Genomic DNA, 13,091 nt, shown 5'->3' on the forward strand with positions numbered 1-13,091 from the left:
GGACACTGTAGTAATACTATTGTCTACATACGTCTTCGCTTTCGCGAACATTTTACGTTTGTCTTCTTGTCTCTGTGCTGTGATTGTTTCCATTACTTGTCGTTTTACTTTGTTTTGATCCTGAATAAATTTACGGAAACGCGTATCACTGTTTTGTATGTGAAGATTAAAACGTTCGTCAATCTGAGTATTCTGTTGTTCGAATTTCGCGTCTATCTTTGCGTCCACTGTACGCGAAAGTTCTACCGTCATTGCTTTAAACTCGTCCCGTAATTGTGCAGCTTTTTCAGAGCATTGTTTAGCGACTCCGCTAATTTCGTCTCTGAGTGTTTCTGTTGCGGTTGTCTGCATTTCCCTTAATTCTTGCGCAACAGACTTAATTTCTTCGCTATTTTTTTGTGAACAAGCCTCAATTTCCACGCGCAACTGTTCCTTAGTGTCATGGCACTGCGCGGCAACGGCTCTAATTTGTTCACTAAGCTGTCTGGAATTGTCGTCTAATTTCTCATTAAGCTGTTTGTTCTGTTCCCTAAGTTGTTTGAGATCTTCGGCATTATTGTCAAGTTTTTCATTTAAGTGTTGTTTGAGTTTTTCATTATCTTGTTTGTTATCTACACTCTGTTGTTTGACCTGTTCATTAAGTTGTCTAAAATTTTCGTTCTGTTCACTAAATTGTTGTTTGAAATCTTTACTACTGTTGTCTTGTTTTTCCATCATTTGGTTAATTCGTTGCAGCAATAATGTCATAATTTGATCCGAACCAAAATTAGCATTTCTATTCTCAGTACTGTTTAATGGTGTACCTGCAGTTGTCGCGCTTTGTGTGACCATTTGGTCATTTTGCAACTTACAAAAAGGATTATCATTCGGACCTACACTGTCACTCACTATTTCGGAATTAAATAAATCCGTCGTACTTTGTGTATCCTGTTCATTTTCATTAGACAAATTTGTCTGTACGTTACTTGAGTTTTCCAAATCGGCTGTGTTAAGCTCGGCAGCGCTCATTACTATAGACCGCTCCGCGTCATCAATTGTCGTCAAGTTAACAGACGAGACAATTGAGTTCGTTTGTTCATCATTAAGGTAAAAGTCATCGTTAGTGGTTGGAATGCACTGATTGTTAGTGAACGCAGGATTGTCATCATTACACTGCGTGTCACATGTCCTATCGGTAAAGTTGTTTGTGTCGGTAATTTCATTCATAATACCTCGCGATACACTATTCACAGTCTTTCGCGGCATTTTAACAATAGTCAAAATTATTCACAAAATAAATAAGCACAATGCAAAAGCAACACACAAATACAACAAAGCAACAAATTGCCGTTGACCTGTAGAAAGAAAGTCACAATATTATTAAAAGCGTTGCGCTAAATCCTAATTATATCTAAGCAAATAAGAGCAGATATCTGACTGTTGTTCAAAAGACTCTCAACGAAATTCGATCCTGGACTGGGTGTCGCCAAGTGTAACCTCCCCACATAAATTTTGTATGAATGACAATATTATTTAAGAGTGCTAATGGACATTGCGCTAAGCGTAACCTCTCCACTGAAATTTTAAAGACAGTATTTAATAGAAATGGAGCCAAGAAGCATAACCTCCCTGCAATGAAATATACTAACAAAGGCAACAAAAATGTGAAATTCGCAATCTGACTCTGGTGTAAGCTCTTCACAAAAAAAATTAAAGTCAATTCAGTGACAACATAATCTCACCGATAATGTTAATTCAATTACACCGAAATATCGGTCTTTGGCCCTGTGCAAAAATCAGAATTAAATTCTTACCTCATTTTAACTGCTAGTCAAATTTCTGCTCTTACTCTTGCGCACGGCTTGGAGGAACTGCATTGCAAATAATAATATTCCTTTTTTTTTTATTATTTAACTGAAAACTGAAACTTTACTTTAAGGGAAGTGGAACGAAATAGTTACTTCAATTAAATAAAATTTTTATGTAAAATTGCTTTGAAATCAAAATTATTATTGGGGGCACTTGTTGAAAATTAATTACAATAAATAAATTTTACATTATCCGATGATTATCTTAAGTAACAGTATACCTCATTCAGCATCTTGACCAGTGTTGCCGACAGACTACATCACACAACTGCACTGGGCTGCTACTACTGACCGACTGCTCTGCATGACGACTACTAGCGTACTGCACTGCACGACTACTACTAACAGACCGCTCGTAACACTCGCGCGGTCAAGCGCATACTAACCACGATAATAGGCTCTCTGGTCAAAGATTTTTAACGTGCCTCACCATCGCTGCTACGTTACATACGTGTTTCAACCTATTTGAATAATAAAAAAATGGAAATGAATGCAAAACAGTGAAATTTTGTAAATAGTTATCAGATTGGAAATTGAACACATTAATGTCCTCCCGAATACAATCGACATATCGCGAAGAACAGCGAACCTGTAACAAAGCTTACATATATTGAAAAATTATGGCGAGTTTAAAGAAAAGAATAAGCAGAGATTTTCTGTAAAATGAAGCATCAATATATTCTCAAACTAACAAAGGCGTTAAACTGATAGACATTAACAAATATACAACGTAAACAAAACTTCCATTTTTATATTTCTCTCATACATGGAGCAGTTCAACAATCGCTGCTTTTGTCTGTCCGAGATTTCTTAAAAATTAAATGTTCTGACGTGCGCGTAAGTACTTTTTATAGACACACGGTTTACCGAAGCGTTTTGCTTGGTGATTTGCATGGTTTTTGACACCAAATAAAATATAACTTGTAGCGGTGCTACACAACACGTCTTAACAAGTCGGCGACCAAACGTAAAACGGTAATGAAGTCTCTAGAACATTTCTTAACAAATAATGAATTGTTCTTTCAAATGTTTCGCAGCTTATTGCTATCGAGTGCTGTGGCAATGATTTAAATGTCTGCGCCCAGCGGGTTATAGTGTTTATTTGAAATATTTTAACGCTGCACGCGCGTTTTGGTATAGGCCCACATTATAAAGTATTTCGCCTCTTTACACATGCTCTGAGATGCTTAAAATCTTTACGAACTACAGCCCGATAGCTGTTCCTTTCTTTTATGACAAATATCTCATTTGCAAAGTATCTGAAATCCAATAATAGTACAAAGTAAAGAATACATACCTTCATGTTGTACATGTGCTATTACTCTGCAATAACGTCCTCCGTAATAAGAATGATTCCCAGAAATGACTACAGCCAAATGATGATTATAAGAGAATATGAGATGTAGTTTGCAGCAGTAAATTCTAAATGTTGAAATAACAGTGGGCTACTATCAGCACCAATAATAAAAAATAATATCTAAAGGTAACAAACAATAAATATGTTCCTCAAAAAGATTAGTAATAGCAAAATACAGCTACTTTGCGTTAAGAGAAGTAACTGAAGCTGAAAATTCCTAAAATCTGAAAGAGTAAACTTTGCATAAATTAATAATTTTCATATTGGGAGTAAGGTTGTCTGAAGGTAAGTGAGAGACATAAATTGGAGGCAACAGAGGCAATCCTAAACGTTTTATTATTAATTAAAGGAGATGTGTGGAAGTGGTGTGACGATCACACTAAAAATAAATGTAAATAATGAGGCCGGTGGCTGACGAAGGTAAAAGGCAGAAAGAAGCGTCGAAATATTTAGGAAAGTTAAATATGTGGATAAATGAAAATAGGGAGAAATTGGAGAAATGAAATCAGTAGGCTAATGTATATGTGACAAAACGGTGGAAAATTGGTGTGTGATTCCCTCACGTCTCGTAAAACGGTTGAGAAACGAGTTATTTTGCTTAAGGCAGACGGTCATTTAACAGATAAATATTGACACATACAAACAACAATAAAGATAAATGAATGTGTTAAAGCCGGCCGAAGTGGCCGTGCGGTTAAAGGCGCTGCAGTCTGGAACCGCAAGACCGCTACGGTCGCAGGTTCGAATCCTGCCTCGGGCATGGATGTTTGTGATGTCCTTAGGTTAGTTAGGTTTAACTAGTTCTAAGTTCTAGGGGACTAATGACCTCAGCAGTTGAGTCCCATAGTACTCAGAGCCATTTGAACCACTTTTTTGAATGCGTTAGGAAGTGCAGTTTGTAGAGTATTGGTATGTTACAATAAAAAGTGGTTTTTAATGGTGTGTGTAACAAAGCAAAATAACTGCCGTCGCACAAAGGACTTCTTTAGCATACTAATCTATACGATAACTGAGCCATATGAAGATAGAACTTACAAAGGTTACTGGGTTTTCTAAGTAAAGCAACATGTAAAGTATTGAAGCAAATTCCAGACTAGCCCAAAATGTGACTATTTAAGAACCTACGTTGACTTACACAGAATCACAGCTATGATTTACAGATAAAAAGAAATTGCAAAGTTAGTGACCCAAGCTTAATAATTATGTAACTTGTAAAAATGAATCAGAGTAGCGTCACGATTTTGTGAAGTGACATATTGCCAATAATCATTTGGAAAAAGTTAATAATATTTTGCCAAAAAATAAATTTAAAAAAAGAAAAATTCTTTCTGATAGCTTCTCAATGAGTTACTTCAATTAGAGAAGGAAAATAGAATACAGAACGTGTTTTGTTCTCCCTTAGATGTACGTTGAGAAGACAAGCTTAGGCTATGCTATCTGTTTCTCAGGGGCATGGAGGCTGCATGAAAGGCAGCTACAAGCTGTATTGGAGGACAAAGCTAGATGGACACCAATGACAGTGCCTCCTTCCCTTTTCCTTTTTGTAACAGAGTATCGTGAAGGACGCCATATATAGTGACTCACTACCCTCTACATTAAACGTTTCAGCGAAAGTGGTTCGCAAGGGGACGCACCACAGTACTTTCGATTGTGATTAAATGAGAGAGTACTGAAAAGCGAAATATTTTTGTATGTTTCTCTTTTCAGGTAAAGACTGAAAATTCTAAATCACAAAATTAATTTTGTAATAACTGAAAATTGCATTTCATTTCCTATGTTATTTTATGTTCATGATTTGTAAAAATCGACTGTTTTATGTTTTCTGAACAGAATTAAATTTCGTTCAAAAATATTTTTTGTCACAAAAGTAAATTGGGAGTGATATAGCGAAACATATCGTTGTAAAAGGCACAGAGGCGAGCGAGTGTGCCGTGGTCTACCACTGTTCCCAACTACTAGCGCCACATTGTCATAGCATGCCTGTGCTTAACATACAAATGACTGCATCATAATCTAAGAATGAAATTAAATATTGAAATAACTCTTCCAAACTTTGTCAGTGTGTGATTCAGTATATTAATGTCAACATTGTGATGTGTCTGTATGATCAAATTAATATGTTTTACTAAATACAATCATTTAAGAAAAAGTAAGTGACCCTAGATAATGAAGCAAGATATCTAAAAATGTTCAGAATGTGCAAATTTCTGTCAAAATTTAAAGTTGCGAGTCAACTTGAGCAGAGCAGTATTTTGGTCAAAATCGGCGTTTCAATGAAAAATTGAAGGCACTAAATATTAGACTCAGAAAGATGAAAACCGTACGTAACCTCCGTTACATGTAATACCCTAACATTTGTGACACAAATAAGCTACCTGTATTGGTTTTCAAGTTATTTACTAAAAACCAAATTTGGACTGTAAGATTCCTTGTTCATAATAGATTAAGTATCATTTGTATTTTTTATGGAAAATTCTAATTACAGCCCTTGATTACACTGATGAAATAATACAGCTGTACCAAGTTTCAGGACATTATTATGAATAACAATCATTACAAGTAATCCTCAACAGGCAGTTCAGAGGTCATGTTCTACTGTCAGTTTCATTCTACAAATTCTACATGACAAAGTTTAAATGTAGTAGAACTAAAACTTTTTCAGTAACTAGAGCAAAATTAACTCTAATTATCTAAAAATTAAGATGAGTGTAAACTCTTAAACGACAGAAATATTAATTAATGTGTGTCTGAGAAAGAGACAATTTAGATGTGCTACCTGTGCCTTGAGCGGTTGATAGCAGATGTTCCGTTCGGCGGTCCGCTGCGCCTATATAGGCTATTTATTAATACAGCCAGCGAGGCAGTAAGAAGAGGCACTTCGCAACAAGATATCAATCTGTCCTCGTCAGTCAAACGCCAGCTTGAGCTGTGCCTCAGATGGCGTCGGAACTAAGCACCTCCCAAGAGCGTTTTCGGTAAAAGTACGAAGTGAAATCACGAGAACTGAACACCGTCCTGGACCGCTTAGATTTCATGGACGTAGCTGTTTGTGTGCCGCCCGTAATGTTGACAAAACCACACGGTAAGTGGCGAAATTATTTTCTACTTTCAAGGCGAGCAATTAACATACGGTGATTAGAAGTTAGGGCGATAGACCATTTTACCTGATACTTCCTCTAGATGTCACCTCTGAACTGCTAATAGTGCAGTTTCCGTCGGAGGTTCGAGTCCTCCCTCGGGAATGGGTGTGTGTGTTGTTCTTCGCACAAGTCAGTTTAAGTAGTGTGTAAGTCTAGGGACCGATGACCTCGGCAGTTTCGTCCCATATGAATTCACACACTTTTGAACTGTGCAGTTTCGGACAGGGACAATATTATTAGTAGCAGGAATATTATTATATTTTACCCATGTGAAATTTTTCTGAATATATTTCTGAGTTAAAATTCAAAACTTTTATTTATAGTAGTTGTTACTGGTCGCAGTGAATAAATAACAAGTAAATACATTTTCTTTCAGTGAGCACAATGAGTAGTGTGGATTTGCCGACTGGAAATTATAGTCAGTACGTTCTCTATGATTTTCTGGCTCACCGCAAAAATAGATTTCAGGCTCTTGTAAACAGCAAGGGTAAGTGGAAAGCACACGCAAACTATTTAAAAGTGTCGTACATAACAACGAAACGAAAGTAAAGATCAGATTTATTATTTACCCGCAGCCCCACAATGTGAGGCGAGAACACAACAGGAGGAGCTATGGCGTTTAGATATAAAAGTTCTTCAACGGGCTGTGAGGAACTGCAAGATTCACAAGCCACCGGGCTTTGCATCAATATCTCTCAAGCTGATGAAATTTGGGACACTGAAGTTGTTCGAGATGCTACGAAAATAGGAAAAGCATATGATAACGTACCCATGAAGAAACTATGGGAAAATTCGAAGGAGATAGATTTGGATAAAAGATTTCTAAGGGCTGTTATGAAATTATATGAAAATAACAAAGCGAGAACAAGTATTGGGAACAATTGGACAGACGAATTCGAGCTGAATAAGGATCTGCAGCAGGCATGAGGGCTTAACCTGTATTTGGCAGAAATGCTGTAGACATGGCATAGAAAATGCCAGTTTGTGGGAGTAACAGTAGAGGAGAGCAAGATGTTCAGCCTGTATTTTGCTGAAAACCAGATTTTATTAGCAAAAGATGAAGATGGTTTAAACGATAAACGATAAGAAAGCCTAAAGAGAGGGATAAAATATGAAAGACTGAGTACGTGGCTGTTGGAACGGGAAAAACAAATAATTTGGAAGTACCTGGAAAAGTAATCGTAGGTGTGGCAAAAGTAAAATACCTTGCGTATTGTTTAATAAACAGGGAACAATCAATTACTTGTACGATTAATAAAGATCGAGCTGTAACAACAGCCGTGGATTTTGTTATGTGAAACAAAAATATAAGAAGAAAAACGAAGAAGAGGCTGCGTAAGACCATAGAGCAGAGCGTAGTTTTGTACGGAGCAGAAGCCTGAGAGGTTAGAACAAAATATATAAATAAACTGCTTCCCACTGAGATGAATTACATAAGACTATGCATAAGCTGTGCTAGAATGGATAAGATAAAAAGTCACACAGTCCGACAAAGGATGAAAATGGATAGGGATATCTGTGACAATGTACAACAAAATCCACTGGTGTGGTTTGTTCATATGAGTAAGATGAATGAAGACAGGATATCAGATGGGATACTAATATAGATACCGAGTGAGGTGGCGCAGTGGTAGCACACTGGACTCGCATTCGGGAGGACGACGGTTCAATCCCGCGTCCGGCCATCCTGATTTAGGTTTTCCGTGATTTCCCTAAATCGCTCCAGGCAAATGCTGGGATGGTTCCTTTCAAAGGGCACGGCCGAATTCCTTCCCTAATCCGATGAGACCGATGACCTCGTTGTTTGGTCTCTTCCCCCAAAACAACCCCAAACCCAAACTAATGTAGATACCATCCCGACGAAAGAAAAGGGACCGCTCACCGACGCAAAATTGTGTGGCAGAGACAATGGAAGCAATGACTATGATCACTGAGGTCAGTCAAGACAGAAGAAGAGGGGGACCGAACCGCAGAAGCGTCACCAGCTGCCCGCAGCTCGTGGTCGTGTGGTAGCGTTCTCACTTCCCACGCCCGGGTTCCCGGGTTCGATTCCCGGCGGGGTCAGGGATTTTCTCTGCCTCGTGATGGCTGGGTGTTGTGTGATGTCCTTAGGTTAGTTAGGTTGAAGTAGTTCTAAGTTCTAGGGGACTGATGACCATAGATGGCAAATGGTTCAAATGGCTCTGAGCACTATGCGACTCAACTGCTGAGGTCATCAGTCGCCTAGAACTTAGAACTAATTAAACCTAACTAACCTAAGGACATCACACAACACCCAGCCATCACGAGGCAGAGAAAATCCCTGACCCCGCCGGGAATCGAACCCGGGAACCCGGACCATAGATGTTAAGTCCCATAGTGCTCAGAGCCATTTGAACCATTTGTCACCAGCCGTAGATATTCCGGAAGAATCTCTGCCCAAAATCTTTCTACATCTTTTTACCAAGGGAGGAAGAGCGGTGGTAAGACGCAGAACTCACATTCTGGAGGATGTTGGTTTAGATTTCCTTCCGCCAGTCCAGATTCAAGTTACGGGTTTCGGGACTGCTTTGTGACAAAATTCAGGACTTCCTGACAGATAAAACTCTACACATCGAGCTGGCCGAAGTGGCCGTGCGGTTAAAGGCGCTGCAGTCTGGAACCGCAAGACCGCTACGGTCGCAGGTTCGAATCCTGCCTCGGGCATGGATGTTTGTGATGTCCTTAGGTTAGTTAGGTTTAACTAGTTCTAAGTTCTAGGGGACTAATGACCTCAGCAGTTGAGTCCCATGGTGCTCAGAGCCATTTTTCTACACATCGACGGAGCTAAACCGCCACATTGTAGGGAAGCAGCCAACTCACGCCATATAAAATTCATATGCTTTCCATTGTGTGCCAGTCTAGTCCGCTGTAACTAGCTATGACGTCACGAATGTTGCGCAATACCTTAAAAATAAACTAAATAATCTGAAAAGTTCATAGCATGTCAGAAATGATGCTAAAATTATAATGTGTTAAGTTTCAGTTTGGTAACATTAACAGCTTTTCGAAATTCGGACGTTTCACGTAAAAATCATGGGTGCAACAGGAAGGAGCTAGAAACTTCAAAATTTATATTTGGATTCCTTTTTCATTGTATTTAATGGAAACAGCATGCTGGATCTCATAAAGTAATATTTTGGTTGAAATTCATGATTTTCTGTTTTTGTGTCCTAAATGTACAGAAGCAAGATAGATTAAGTAAGTGATTAGATAAAGCTAGGATGTTTAGATTCAGGTAGAATGGAAATACGCTATAAAACAAAGATGTGAGAAGTTTCCAAAAGGTAGCTATAAAACTATAGCTGTAGCGTCTCTCCAAAGGGCAAGTTCAGAGCTCATCTATTGCGTGCAGTACTACTAAAATAATTATCTCGCCAAAAGTATTTAACCTAGCCACATTAGAATTTTATTATACATATTTACCTGTGTACTGATTGCACAATTAAATCTATAACTTCATTTACCTTCAGCGAATATATATAAGAGCGTGCGAGCTTGAATAAGGCCCCAGTTCTCTTCTAGATTCGTATCAGCGTGCACTCCGTGTCGGAACCCGCGTCGCGGCTGTGCACTTGCAAGGAACAGCCTTGGATGCCGTATTACGTAACTCGATATGCACTTAACAATGAGTCGCATTGGGGTAAAGTATTAATTGCAGAACGACTTAAGTGATTTATTCTCAGTTTGCGTATGCCGTATTTTCACGTGTCGCCGCAGGGCAGACTTTCTACCATTACTAGCGTGGCGTTTGATGAGTATTACCATCAAATTTTGGTGAGCATTCACTTTGAACATTTACATCGATAATGATTATTGAACAGCTACCTTATCTAGGGATAATAGGATCCACACAATAGACTCTTAACAGCTCTGATAGTACAACAGCTGATATGGGTAATCATTGGTCTGGAATTTTACGCTTTGTAGCTTTCAGAATATAGTGATAATTGTTACAGTAAACTGCATTTTCTGTGAATCCCAGACATCATCCTAAATCCTCAGAGTAATGAACTTCACCCTAAATCCTCAGAGTAATGAACTTCAATAATCAATAACTTTTATTCTCCATCAGAGTGGGCACAGTGAACTTTAATTGCAGGCATCACGTTTTTGCTAATCACTTTCTGGTTGCCAACATTGTAGTTGGAGAGCCTGTGTTGAGAACGGCAATACAAAAGAAACAAATAACAGAAATAATTTATTTCCACCCGCCGCCACACAATACGTAAAAGTAGCATCGGGAGCATCACAAGGGAGTGCTACAGCGACATTCCTATAGGTCACGGCGAGATGCTGCTCGTGGACGATGATGTTGTAGATGTGAAAGTCCCATGGCAATAATGTTGAAGCGAAATGCTGGAAGACGTAGAGAGTATCCACAGATGGTGCAGGGACTGGCAGTAGGCCCACAAAAACAAATGTTACGTAGTAGGTGACTAATGTTTTGACCGGCGCCTTTTGACGTATATGCAGAAGTAAATGGAGCAATTTGTCAGCAGCGAAGAGTATTAGATGCACGTGACAGGAACTTGACATTTATACAGGGTGGTCCATTGAAAGCAACGGGGCCAAATATCTCACGAAATAAGCATCAAACGAAAAAACTACAAAGAACGAAACTCGTCTAGATTGCATGGGGGCTTAAATAAATATAATGCAAATAATTTTAATTTTTTAGATTTAGTAGCTGTCTGTTCGGTTACGCTGTCTCGTAACCGGTTGGCCCTGACTAGTATTAGTACGCAATCTGACTGCATAGAATAACAACAAAGAATAAAAGGAAATTTCCGTTACCACAATTAATTAATTAAGTCCCCAGCAACTATAAAAGCTACGAAACAAAAACTACGGAACAACAAAGCACAAGTGTAACTGTTCTGTGTGTGGAAGTGTGATTCAACGTACACATCTGGCATGATTCTTCCTCAATAAGACAAGATATTTTAAATACCATTTACACTGAATTAATTAAATAAAACTGAAATACTATAATTGCACATAGAAACCCGAATTACAGTCTAATACATGAACACAAGCCAGATGCTGTGTTAACTGAACCTGTGACCAAGAGGCATTGTTAGTTAGGAAATTAAAAAAAAATAAAAAAATGTTTTTTACCTTCATATATATTGACTAAACGTACACTCTGATCATTACAACATCTCCATTCGAACAACATCTGCTGTCTAGCCCATCAAAACAACTGCACACGACATGGCCTCAAATAGTACAGCTATCAACATCCTCTCAGCAAAGCACTAACCACCACAACTTCTGAACAAGCGCTGAAGTGGAGGCGGAGGAATAAAACTCTTTGGCGCGATCTCTGGCGCTGTGTAGTCACCTTTCAAGGTTGAAGGGGGAAACCAGATGGCGCTTTGGTTGGCCCGCTACATGTCGCTGCCATAGGTCAAATGGATATCAACTGCGTTTTTTAAAATAGGAACCCCCATTTTTATCACATATCCGTGTAGTACGTAAAGAAATACGAATGTTTTAGTTGGACTACTTTTTTCGATTTTCGATAGATGGCGCCGTAATAGTCACAAACGCATAAGTACGTGGTATCACGTAACATTCCGCCAGTGCGGACGGTATCTGCTTCGTGATACATTACCCGTGTTAAAATGGACCGTTTACCAATTGCGGAAAACGCCGATATCGTGTTGATGTATGGCTATCGTGATCAAAATGACCAACGGGCGTGTGCTATGTAAGCTGCTCGGTATCCTGGAAGGCATCATTCAAGTGTCCGGACCGTTCGCGCACAGCTAATCCGCACATCTGTAGCAGACAAATTGCGCGAGAATCGGCAATCTCAAAAACGTCGGTGTTGAAAATGCTACATCAACATCGATTGCACCCGTACCATATTTCTATGCACTAGGAATTGCATGGCGACGACTTTGAAGGTCGTGTACAGTTCTACCACTGGGCACAAGAGAAATTACGGGACGATGACAGATTTTTTGCACGCGTTCTATTCAGCGACGAAGCGTCATTCACCAACAGTGGTAACGTAAACCGGCATAATATGCACTATTGGGCAACGGAAAATACACTGTGGCTGCGACAAGTGGAACATCATCGACCTTGGCGGGTTAATGTATGGCGCGGCATTATGGGAGGAAGGATAATTGGCCTCCATTTTATCAATGGCAATCTAAATGGTGCAATGTATGTTGATTTCCTACGTAATGTTCTACCAATGTTACTACAAGATGTTTCACTGCATGACAGAATAGCGATGTACTTCCAACATGATGGATGTCCGGCATATAGATCGCGTGCGGTTGAAGCGGTATTGAATAGCATATTTCATGACAGGTGGGTGGGTCGTCGAAGCACCATACCATGGCCCGCACGTTCACCGGATCTGACGTCCCCGGATTTCTTTCTGTGGGGAAAGTTGACGGATATTTGCTATCGTGATCCACCGACAACGCCTGACAACATGCGTCAGCCCATTGTCAATGCATGTCCGAACATTACGGAAGACGAACTACTCGTTGTTGAGAGGAATGTCGTTACACGTATTGCCAAATGCATTGAGGATGACGGACATCATTTTGAGCATTTATTGCATTAATCTGGTATTTACAGATAATCACGCTGTAACAGCATGCGTTCTCAGAAATAAGTTCACAAAGGTTCATCTATCACATTGGAACAAGCGAAATAAAATGTTCAATTGTACCTACGTTCTGTATTTTAATTTAGAAAACC

The sequence above is a fragment of the Schistocerca americana genome, chromosome 6, assembly GCF_021461395.2.
Source record: "Schistocerca americana isolate TAMUIC-IGC-003095 chromosome 6, iqSchAmer2.1, whole genome shotgun sequence".
Classification (NCBI taxonomy): domain Eukaryota; kingdom Metazoa; phylum Arthropoda; class Insecta; order Orthoptera; family Acrididae; genus Schistocerca; species Schistocerca americana.